The sequence below is a fragment of the Berghia stephanieae genome, chromosome 3 (genome assembly GCF_034508935.2).
Source record: "Berghia stephanieae isolate SIO BIC M18660-M18661 chromosome 3, UCSD_Bste_1.3, whole genome shotgun sequence".
In the NCBI taxonomy this organism is placed as follows: Eukaryota; Metazoa; Mollusca; class Gastropoda; order Nudibranchia; family Aeolidiidae; genus Berghia; species Berghia stephanieae.
Window position 1 is genome coordinate 16,023,673 of NC_088362.1, and position 13,250 is coordinate 16,036,922.

General features: G+C 38.0%; 1 long non-coding RNA gene across 1 annotated transcript in view; it reads left to right on the forward strand.

Moving 5' to 3' along the window:
• The window catches only part of LOC144967222 (uncharacterized), an 8,183-nt gene extending 497 nt beyond the window's left edge, over positions 1-7,686 (forward strand). The window contains exons 1-2 of the long non-coding RNA XR_013644341.1: positions 1-259; positions 6,123-7,686. The exon at positions 1-259 is cut by the window's left edge and continues 497 nt beyond it. This is a non-coding gene — a long non-coding RNA (uncharacterized LOC144967222). The remainder of the gene's footprint in view (positions 260-6,122) is intronic.
• Positions 7,687-13,250: the final 5,564 nt, after the last annotated feature.

Below are 13,250 nucleotides of genomic sequence, written 5' to 3' on the forward strand. Positions count from 1 at the left end.
GGTCAAGATTATTCACCAAAATCAATGCGCTTGTGTGAACAAAACAAGAACTCTTTGAAATCTGGTTTTCGGAATAATTTAGCCATAGACAAAGAATTTAACTAAATAACAATTTTAATTGTACGTGTTTGTTTTTAACTGAATGTGTATTATCTACAATTTGAACGACAAAAACGGGAGACCTGTTTTGTGCGCAACGTTGTCCGGCTGCTAAAGTTCCTAATCACCAGCAAAGAATGGCAGTCCAACTCATGCAAAGGTAAGATTCCAATTTCAGTGTTTGAGTTTGTAATTTGTATCGATTGGTTTTGAGAGCAGGAAACGATTTAGTTCAATGTTAATCCATAATAACGTTCGGGTATTTAACTTTGGATGTCTCACCGGCATAATTTTAGAATGCGTTGTTTATTTGTTTTCATTTCACTTCGCAATTTGACTGTCACTGTCAGTGTCAGTCATTACAGTACAGCTTCACTCGCCGATTCTCACTTACAGAGTTTACGTTTCCTTCACTTATGTCTGCTTCATGCTCATTCAGTGAGTGATTCGAATACTGTGTGAGAGAAAACACTTTTCGTAATTTATGACATTTTATGGGTAACGTTTACAGTCTAGAACGTGTGTCAGTCATAACTTGACCGAAAAAGAAAACAGAAAGGAACAAAAAAAAAAAAAAAAAAGCAGACACCCCCCCCTCCTCAGCAGGTGGAATCTCAACAAAAGTTGTATTTTTTTAATCCTCATCTTTCGTGGTGCGAAGCTTTCATCGCTTGTCATATTTTATTGACTCTCGCTCTTTCCTAACCTGATAATAGATTTCGAAACAATCTTTAGGTCTTCATTCTCTCATTATCTGTTCATGACTGGAACTGGAAAAGGAACAAGACAAAGGCAAAGGGTCTCTGCCACCGATTTTCAATATCTTGTGTTGTTTGAGGGATTTAAGTTGGTAGCCGTTTTTGCCACATAAGACTTTTTGTTATTGTTTTTGCTGAGAGTCGATGGGAGAAGGAATGGCAGAGAGGGAGGAAGGGGTGGTGAAAAAATGAGAATGTCTGGGAAAAGAAAATGTCCCACTCAACCCCTTATCGCATCTTTGATATTTGGCAGGTGTCAAACTACATGTATGACGTTTTGGATCTTCCAAGCCTATTCGCCTTATTTGGTCGGTAGCTGTGTGAAAGAAAACATATTTTATTGTAAAATGCAGGGAGTGCGGTCTGATATTTTCGTCATCGCTATGATTATTCCCAGACAGGGTCTGCCAATAACGAAAATTGGTTATTCCCAGACAGATAGAGGGAAAAAAACCCAATATTTTTGTATTAAAAAGAAAACAAACAATTTTAAGAAATTCATGCTCAGAAACTGAACAAGGCCAAACAAAAAAGGAGAAAAGAATAGACTCGCTCAAAAAAAAAAAAAAAAAAAAAAAAAAGGGGGGGGGGGGGGGGGGGGGGGAGGGGAAAGCGATTGAATTCGAATCTGTGCAGCTAAAATGAGCAACGAGTTTCCCTTGGCTCAAGAGAAGTGAAAATGAAAAAACTGTGCTTAAGTTTTTGTATGAGTGTTTGGGGGGGGGGGGGGGGGGGGGGGGGTCGTTGGGGGTTTTGTTACAGTTTTATACACATCCCTGTTAGTTCAATCAATTTTGTGGGTAATGATCAAGAGGGGCCTGGTCCTACAACTCTTTACGGATTTACCTTGGATTGAAATGAAAACTAAACCTCTCTGATTACTTTAGATTACCTAATTGTATTTCTACGTTTTTTTATGAAGAAGAAGCTTTTTAGGATTTTGTAATTCATAGGAATCACCATGATATGTGAAATGATGTCTTATCTAAATTTTGCCTCAGGAATAATAAGCGAACAATTTTGAAAAGCTCTCTCTGTTGATCGAATTATCAAAAAATTTATTTGTGATCAGATATTTTATTTGACTTTAAAGTGAAATCTAGAGGCATTAAAATATATTCAATGTTTATTAGACTTTTCTTATGTGATCAGAAAGTTAAATACAGGAAATATTGATCAAATGAGTTCACCGGAAGGTAAATAAAAGCCCATTTTTTAAAAAGCTAATCGACATTGGTTATGTAATCTTGCCTTCATGATCATAAACCTCTGATAAAATTAGACCTGACCCAACGGTTTTAACAACCTTGTGGTATCTGAGTTCCAGGTCCATTATGTTTTCTAATGTTTTTATTGAATATCTCATCTCATGTAGTTCCATATCTGAAGCAGACGTCGGAGGTCATCTTCCGCCAAGCTGATCTATCTCTTGCCAATTCTATTAAAGCAGCGCCACCTTTCTCAGCTTCATCTGTCCAAGTTCTTATCCCTTTCAAATACGTTATTCTTTGTCTTCCTCTTATTCTTTTTCCATTCATCTTTCCAGTCAAGGCGAGTATTTCCAAACCAGGGTGGCGGATAATGTGTCCTAAAAATTCCATTTGGCGTTTGATGATTTTTGTTATCAGTGATCTTTTTCTGTTTGCCATTTCTAAAATTTCTTCATTTCTTTTCCTTTCCATCCATGACACCCTCATCATTCTTCTGTAAAACCACATTTCCACTGCCTCCAGTCTTTTAACCATGGTCTTGTTTATGGTCCAGCTCTCACAACCATATAGCAGCACAGACAGTACATAGCAATCCAGGACTTTGATTTTTGTTTCATGCTAATATTCCTGTTTTTCATAATTGTATGCAGCTGGTTGAATGCATTCTTCGCCATACCTATTCTTTTCTTTATTTCACAATCTGATTTTCCATTGGATGTTACATTGAAGCCTAAATATTTGAAACATTCAACTTGTTGTATTGTTTGTCCTCTGCTTGTTATTACACAGGCTGGTGGGTTATTATTTTTAGATACCGTCATACATTCTGTTTTAGATATATTCAGTTCCAGTCCCATATTTTCACTACTCCTGACTACAACATCCAGTAATTCTTGTAGTTCATGTTCAGATTCTGCCAGTAGAACCGTATCATCTGCATACCTCAGATTTGTTACATTCTTTCCTCCAATACACACCCCCTTCTTATGTTCGATATCTCTTAATACCATTTCACTATAGAGGTTGAATAAATCTGGAGACAAAACACACCCCTGCCTAACTCCTCTTCTAATAGGTGTAAAACTGCTTAGTTCATTGTCAACACGCATTGCTGCTTCTTGTTCCCAGTACAAATTCCGTAATATTCTTAAATCTTTACCATCAATGTCCAAGGATGATAGAATTTTGAATAGTTTTTCGTGTTGTACTTTATCAAAGGCTTTTGAATAGTCGATGAAACACATATACAGATCTTTATTTACTTCAATACATCTTTCCATCAGCATTGATAATGTGAATATTCCATTTCTGGTACCCTTGTCCTCAACAAAACCAAATTGCATCTCCCCAATTTCAGGTCGTATTTTATTTCTTATTCTTAGTAAAATTATCTTCAAAAGAATTTTTGTGAGGTGGCTCATTAGGCTAATAGTTCTGTGTTGTTCACAATCAACTGCCCCTGGCTTTTTTGGTAGTGCTATAAAAATGGATCGTTTCATATCAGTTGGCATTTTTCCTGTGTCATACACTTGATTTAGAAGGTTTGTGATGAATTCAATCCCCCATTCACCCAGGCCAGTCAAGGCTTCAATTGTTATGGCATCAGGTCCTGCAGCTTTTCCATTTTTCATGCTTTTCATGACGTTCCTAACTTCATCTTTCATTATAGAAGGCCCTTCCAGTTCTTTTATCATAGGCATTTCTCCTCGATTATCAAAAAAAAGTTCTTCAATATATTCTGACCATCTGTTTAGAATGCAGTCTTTGTCCATGATGGTGTTTCCACGCTTGTCTTTGATGCATCCACTTTTAGCACCTGATTTAGTTTTGTTTGTCACTTCTTTGATTTTCTGATGGAAGAATTTGCCATTTTTTTCTTTGCAGGACATTATATAGTGACATTGTTCATTTATCCAGTCTTCTTTAGCTTCGTTGCATTTTCTTTTTATCTGCCTGTTCAGAGTCTTGTATTTTTCTTCCTGATTTTTGGCCTTTCTTCTCTCATTCATTAATTCTAATATCTCTGGAGTAATCCATTTCTTCTTCTGCAACTTAAGTGTGGTTGGAACATTTTCTTCTAATGATGCAGCAACACTGTCTTTAAACTCCCTTCTATTTCTCTTCTATATCTGTTAGTTCTCCAAGCACTTCAAACTTGTTTCTTACTGATAGTTCAAATTTTTCTTGTATCTTCTGTTCCTCCCGGAGAATGTCTAGTTGGTATTTAGGTTTAGCCTTTGCTCTTTTGCAGATTTTCAATTTAACTCGTATGGGGCATAGCACAGGTATATGATCGCTGTTACAGTCAGCCCCCGGCATAGATTTGGCATACAAAACCGAGTTTCGGAAACGTTTGCTGATGAGTATGTAATCTATTTGGTTTCTCACTCCATCTCCAGGACTTTTCCATGTCCACTTCCTTCTATTGTGGTTTGTTGACCAAGTATTTGTGATTGTCAGATCATGTTGACGGCACCATTGAATAAGACGATCACCTCTGTCATTTTTGTCTCCCAGACCATGTGGGCCCACAATATCTTCTATTCTTTCTCGGCCCACCTTGGCATTAAAATCGCCCATGATGAGTTTTATGTCTGAAGACTTAAACTGATGCATTGCTTTATCTATTTGTTGATAGAAATTTTCCACTTCTTCATCATCGTGACTGGTGGTTGGGGCGTATATTTGTAAAATATCAAAATCAAAAGGTTTTGCTTGTAGTTTGATTGCCATTACTCTGTCTGATATGGGCCAGAATCCTTTGACTGCTCGCGCCGTTTTATTATCTAGTATAATTCCAACTCCCCTTTGGTGTTCTCCTCCTCCTGAGTATATAATTTTACAGTCATCATAATTAAGTTCTCCTGCTCCTTTCCATCTAACTTCTGATAATCCTAAAACATTGATATTCAATCTCTTCATTTCCATAACTACATTTGCTAATTTTCCTTTCTGGTACAGACTTCTTACATTCCATGTTGCTGTTCGTAATGTTTGGTGGTGCACAGTAGCTGGATGACGGTCGAGAGTCACCTGTTCACCTGCATGACTATCTCTACCGGACGAGGCTGTAATCGAGTTGCTCGAAAAACATCCATTGACGTCGTTGACTAGATTCGCTTGGACGGACATCATGACGATCTTGGGATGATACGTCAGTGGTTTCCCGTTGCCTTCTGACGGATTTTTATCTGGTTTACTCCATAGCCTTTTGATCTCCCGGTCATAACCCACAAGGCAGTGGGAGCATTTGGCAGGTTTTAAGGCGCCTCCCATTCACCTTGATAGTCCCTTCATAGAGTATATGAGGCATTTTGTATGTGTAGCTGTGCTGCCAGACTACCCAACCTCACTCTCCACGACTATCGCCAGTTGGTCCGCGGCTTTACAGCTAACCTATAGATCAGGATCTGTAGGCCGTTCCACGATCCGCCACCTGTGGACGCGCTGGGTTGGGGATGGTCGCCCCAGCTGTACCCAGTTATTGAATATAAGCAAACCATTAAGAAATAGGTCATGTCTATATATTCAACATTGAATGATATTTCTTCTTACATTGAAATAAGTGGTTCTTTAGAGTAATAAGGCTCATGGAACTGGAGTTTTTCCTGTTTCTGTAACATGAAGCAACAGACCTTAAATAGTGCTTGATAACTTTCTTAAAAAATAAATGGTATTTCATTTTACTTTGAAATAATTGGTCCTTTAGAGTCATAAGGCTCATGGAACTGGAGTTTTTCCTGTAACATGAAGCGACAGACTGTAACAAGTGCTTGCTGAAATCTGAATAAGTTGCACATTTACATTTTACTTGTAGAGTTAGATCCAGTTATTCATTCAAACATTGGTATCTTAATTTCGAATTGTCATTTAATTAATACATATAAAGTTAAATAAATCCAATGATAATAATTGATAAAATAAGGTAATTATAACTTTTATTCATTGTTTGGTCAATATGAATTTTACTTTATGATTTTGTGTGAGATGATATTGCTTTTTATGGGACCATGGGAAAATGGTTTAGAATGCCATGCTTATCTTTTTTTTTCAGATCTAAATAACATTACAACAAGAATGAGTCTCTGCATTCCTTTAATTGTTCTGGAAGCCTTGGCCTGCCTATACCATGGAAATTAATCAATTTATATTCAGGAAGAAGTATCATAATTATTATTATTATCATCATCATCATCATCATTGAGTCTTATCCTTCAAGATTATCAAAATGGCTTTCATGTTACTGTATCTTATAGAATTCCTCATATATCATTATGGACCCTTCTTTGTTTTTTTAAAATTGGAATTAATGTTTTTCTTCTACTTCTATATTCTATATTCTTCATAAAACCTCTCAGCTTTATTGACCTAATCTAGAGACTAGAGAGCGGTGATTAAGAGAACAGGACCATATTTTGCTTTCGAGCGTTTCTTAATTTTAAAAGCAGCTTGCTGTAGTTTGTAAAGATTTTTTAAAACGTTTTTCTAATGACAGTGTCTAATACACGTTAAAACCAATGCATATCTATCCCTATGTAATTTTTGGCAGTGATCTCTCCATTTTAATGGTATTGGCTCCTGTTTATTTATAAAAATGCCCTGTGAGCTTGTTATACACTTGAAAGAAACATTTACATAGTGAAGTCAAGAAGAATATAGCAAAAGAAACCTGCTTCCTTGGTTATGAATAAGAAATTTAAAAAGAAATAGGCAATGACCTCTTTATCTTGTCTACCATTTAACTTTATAATAATTTTTTAAAGTTTATTATATCCTTTTCTATATTTATAATTTAATTTATCAGCAAGATAAGAGTACTGATGAAACCATCTATGTAGCTGATTTGTAATGGTAGTAGAATTTGATAGATGGGACCATGTGATGTTGCAGAACATATTTTTAAAAATTGTATTGCATTGTTTCATTTATCAGCAACATCATATTAAATAATGCAGTGGCTTAATCACAAACTTTCTGCACTTCATATGCAAGACAGTGATGCTTTTGTGCTACATTTCTCGAAATATTCACAAAGTTTCTGTATTTTGTAAATAAGACCATGGCGCTTTTGTCTTAACTGGTTAGTCGCAAATTCTGCCGTTGTATTCCATTTCTCGAATAAAATTCTTTTCTATTTATTCTATTTATTTGCAAAGTTTCTGCACTTTATAAACAAGAACATGATGCTTATGACTGGACAGGTTAATCGCAAATTCTTCCTTTGTGTTCCATTTCTCGAATCAAATTATATTAAATTCTATTAAATAATCATTTTAATGGCAAACTTTCTGCACTTGATAATTATATGCAAGACCATAATACTAAAGTCTACACAGGTTAATCGCATGTTCTGCCTAAGAAGTGCATTTCTTGAATCAGAACCTTTTTTAACCAAAGCTTTTGCTGAGGCTCTTACATCACAGATTTTTAAAATGGAACTACACAGTTTCAGTAATAATTATCAATTTTTTTCTTTTTTTTTTTCTTTCTCTTTCACAGGATGAGAATACAAGCATACCTTTAATGGAGAAACATCATATCTATATTTTTTAAAATGATTTCAGTGTGAATAACATGAATATGAATGAAATGACAATAAATATGATATAAATTTATAATCTGTTTTTAATTTATTTGGATTTCACAAGTTGTGTTATGGCACTCAGATACAGCATAACGGGTGAGACTGAGAACCAATCCTCGCAATAGCACTAGAGGTCTTGTATATATGCAAGATGTGATTTCCATTGATACAGTTTAAAGACTGTCCTGTTTTTATTCATTCTGGTGAACGCTGTAGGGTTGTTTTTTTGTTTCTTGTTTTAAAAAAGATTTTTTTTCTTTCAATCTAAGTCTAAGACTTGATTGAATTCTGACTCAATGCAAATCAACTTTGTTCCAACTCCTCAACTTCAAATTACAATGAACTTGTGCGCCCTTCCTTCTCTGTTAACCTACAGGTTATTGGATATGTAACTTTAATACATATATGTACGTCTACCACAATGTTAAACTAGCAATCTATCTAAATATCTTGCAATCGTCTTTTGTAATAACTTTTCATTCTGGGTTACACATAAAAGTTAGCACTGCCGGGTTACAAAAGTACTTTGATGTTAAAAAGATCAGCATCCTGTCATCTTACTTATATATTGGCAGGTGTAAGACTTATTCATTTTGCAAGTCATCATCGTCACAGTTTCGCACCAACACCGAACCCACTCCACAGCATCTGGGGAGCAGACTCTTGGGTCATGGTCAGTGCAGCTGAGCGCATCCTGGCATTCTCTAAGGATGTCTGCTCTGGGCACCCACATGTACACAAGCTACTCTCAACCAGCCCCCACTTTTTCATGCTTCCAGTTGTTCTCACAAGTTTTGCCTGTGCTCTGTTCAGTGTTACCAATTCATTCCTGGGGAGCTCAGTTCCGTAGGACAGTTCTTCTCTCAGATCTCCAACAGCTTCATTTGCATGATTGTTCCACTCTCTCAACGTGGAACGCCTGTATACAGCTGCATGGTCAGGGTTGATGCTTTCTTCCATCGTGAAGCTCTTTCTCGACTTCAGTCTACTTGTCATTGGGCTGTGCCTTGGGTGCCTTGGGTCCATTTTCTATTCATATTTCTGGGCTTTGGAATCAGTGGCTCTTTGAATGTATGGAGGTGCAATGCCAGCCAGCCGATGGAGGACTGGAACTGCAGTCGGTTTCAAGTTACTCTAATGATCCGGCAGGTGTTATTTTGACATGGCAGGATCTTACTCAGACTGGTGAGACCTATTCGGCTGATGAATAGCAGAGGGCTACTATGGTTGTCCTGACTGTTTTCGGATCTGCTCCCCATGGCGTGTAAGTTTTTGCCTCTTTTCTTAGGAAGTTGTTTCTTGTGGCCACCTTTGCTTTTGTTTTCTTTGTGTTCTGAGAAAAGGACATTGTGCGGTCTACGGTAACACCGAAGTACATGGGAAATGTGTTTTTATCCAATATGTTCCCATTCCAGATGTTCAGTTTCCTGTTTTCTTTAGGCTTGGCGGTTCTTTAAATGGAAAGCACACACTTGAGTTTTTCCTGGGTTGGCAAGTGAGTTCTTTAAATGTGGCCTCAGAGAGTGGCTCCAGGACATCCATTAGTCTCTCCTCAATGGTCTTGAAATCAGAGGCCTGGGACACAAGACACAGATCATATAGAAACCCCCTGATGTTCTCAAAATGAGGTTGGTCGTTGGTATAAACGTTGAAAAGGATATGTGCAAGTACCGATCCTTGAGGGAGTCCGTTCTTTTGTGATCTGCTTTTCTTCCCATCCATTTCCACAAAAAAGTGACGGTTTGACATAAGGAATTTTATTATTGCAACTATTTTTGTGTTACGAGTTACCCTTGCAACCTTTAGGAGCAGTTTCCTATGATTTACTGTGTCATAGGCAGCTGCCAGGTCCACGAACACAGTTCATATAATTTGTTTGTTCTCGTAGAGATGACTGATCCTACCTCAATGGCGATAGGTCTGTATACTGATTTTGGAATGGGGTTGCCGACAGTTTTTGACATATCTGGAAGACACAAATGCAAGGTCTGGGTTGTAGCCTGTTATCCAGCAAGCGCTTGGAAAGGATGCTTCATGCGTCATAGAAGAGTGTCAGATTATATTGGTCAGCCCATTCCTCAACAGTATCTCCATCTTTGTTGTTCTCATTGTATCCCCATTTGGTGCTGTGGCAGTTAAAGTCACCTATCACAATCATTGGTTTCTCACTAATGGTGGATGTAACTGGCCACTTGAATGGCGTTGGTGGAGGTTTGTTGACAGTAATATCACATTGAAGTGTCTGCTTTCAATTCTGAGAATTTCCACCTCACTTACTGTCATGTCCTGGTTGTATGTCACTATAGTTAACGCTACCGTGAATGTTGCTTTCATGTTGTTTGACTAAATGCATGCCAGGGATGTTTAGTGCCACGGTCTTGTGCGTCTCTTGTAGTTGTAGACAGTACAGAGTTGCGTCGCTGGATTACTATAACACACACAACACCAACATCTTGCAAGTATCTTTAACACTTTTTTAAATCATTAATAAACGGTGATACTGACAACAATAATAATTGTTATTGTTATTATTATTATATTTTTATTATTATTATATTGTTATTATTATTAGTAGTAATAGTAGTAGTAGTAGAGGTCTTGTAGTAGAAATAGTAATAGTATCCGTTGGACCAAGTACATAAATATGAATATTTATACAGCGCATTTCTACAGATAGCCGTGAGCAATGCGCTTCAAAATTGTTTCATATTTATCCCCCCACTTCAACAAGCCGTGTGGAACCATATTTCTTTGTCATACAGCCTGTTAGGCGACCCTTGTGTACTTAAACTGTCACTACACTAACCGCCATTTCTGTAGCCAGATACTCATTCAATCGAGTGGGGTAATGTGTGTATAATTTTTCACGATTAGTCACCCATCCTATTACTGATCACACTTAGCATTGGCATTGCTCGACTTTTGTGACAAGACGAAAACCGTACCGCTAAGCCATACGGTCCATTAGTTCTAGTAGATAGTATAGTTTTGTGGTATCAGTGGTTATAATACAGTAGTGGTAGTGCAGTTATAGTTATAGTGTAGAAGTAGTAGTTGTCTTCTGTCAAAAGGGTCATCTGAGCGAAGAGATAGGAGATAGATTCGAATTTACTCTCTTCATTACATTGACCGTATGCTTTGACTTTGATCATTTGATACGCTGTAAAAAAAAAAGTATGGTCCGCCTTAACCAAAGACAAGCAACCATCTTCGTTTCCCTGGACATAGATATGGTTTTGTTTACGGGAGGAGGGGGAACCATGATTATGGTTTTCCTATAAAATAAAAGAAGGGGTATTTTGGCGATAAAAAATATGATCGTGGCCTCCCTAGCTATCTCAGACTCGGAGTAAACAGCTTGAATTTATTCGCGCCAACTTCAGTTTTCTGCCTTAGCAACATGTAAACAAAAAGTTGGTTGGATGCGCATGACATTACTAAAGGTCAATTGCAGCATAGTTCGGGTCATTTATAAAAAAATCTGGGTCACGTTTAATGTCAAATATCCGGTCACGTGATGTTGTTTATTTTATTGCACCAACTTTACTGTTCTATAGTGTCATCTAAGCCATCATCTGCCGTCGAGCGAAACCTTGAACTGTTGCCTTGAGTCAAAACAAAACCGGATGATCTTGTACTTGTACACATCAAAATGAAATTGTCATTGATAGTCTATTCAATGATTCCAAAACTCCGGTTTCACCTGAAAAAACTCTGGTCTGGAGCAAAAAATTTCCGGGTTCCGGGCAACTTCTGTCAAATTCTTCCAAGGACCCCCCCCCCCCCCCCCCCTTCCAACCACCACATCATCATCACTGCCACTAGAATTATAACCATCATCACTACCACTACTACTGCAACCACCACCACATCATCATCATCATCATTACCACTACTACTACAACCACCACCACATCATCATCACTACCACTACCACAACTACCATCACTATTACAACCACCACCACCACATCATCATCACTACTACAACCACCACCACCACATCATCATCACTACCTCTACTACTACAACCACGACACCACATTATCACTACCACTACTACTACCCCACCACCGCCACATCATCATCACTACCACTACTACTACAATCACCACCACCACATCATCATCACTACCACTACTACTACAACTACCACCAACACCACATCATCACTACCACTACTACTACAACCACCACCACCACCATATCATCATTACCACTACTACTACAACCACCACCACTACATCATCACCACCACTACTACTGCAACAACCACCACTACTACATCATCATCACTGCAACTACCACTACTACTACAACCACCACTAGCACATCATCATCACTACCACTACTACTACAACCACCACCACCACATCATCACTACCACTACTACTACTACTACTACAACCACCACCACCACATCATTACCACTACTACTACAACCATCACCACCACATCATCATTACCACTACTACTACAAGCACCACCACCACATCATCATTACAACTACTACTACAACCACTACCACCACATCATTACTAACACTACTACTACAACCACTACCACCACATCATCACTACCACTACTACTACAACCACCACATCATCATCACTACCACTAATACTACTACAACAGCTACAACATCATCATCACTACCACATCATCACTATCACCACTACTACAACCACCACCTCATCTTCATCACTACCACCATCACCACATCATCATCACTACCACTGCTACTACAACCACCACCACCACCACATCATCATTACTACCACTACTACTACTACAACAACAACCACTATCACATCCTCATCATCACTACCACTATTTCTACAACCACCAACACCACATCATCCTCACTACCACCAGTACTACAATCTCTACCATTTGATTTTGGTGCTTTACTTCATCATAGTATAATTCTAATCAGTTATATATTTAGAAGTATACAAAACGTAAACACAATGCCAAATACCATTCCAATTCCTTTTTTTTGTGTGCGGAAATTCCTCTTTCGGCATTGAAATTCCTACGAGTGGTGTCTGAAACTCCTGTGAGCCAAATTTAAAATTGGCGTCTCTGTCTATTTATCTTAATTCTTAAAAAAAGCTCACCTCTCAATCAACATCAACATCATCTTGCTAGAAATTGTAAGTTACCATATTTAACACCATCAATACAATTCTCCTTCTCATCTCCTCCTTTTCATCAACCTCCATCCCCTTCACCTCATCACCATCATCATCATCATCATCATCATCATCATCATCAGATACCCCCCTCCAAAATTCTAACCATTCATTTAATCACGGTATTAATCAAAGTTGCATCATTCATTTTTTTCATCATCAAATTAATCGGCAATGACTGTATTACCGTTATGAAGTGAAAATATTGAAATATCACTTGCCTCCTTACTTTCTCCGCCCCTCCTCCTCCTCCCCCCCCTCCCCCCCCCCCCCCCCCCCCCCACCCACTCTTCTTCTTTCCATTTGATTTCTTTTTTGGTCCGGCATAATAACTAAATGAAAGATAGAGGGGGAGATGAACTATAAAAGACTGCGAAGAGAGAGAGAGAGAGAGAGAGAGAGAG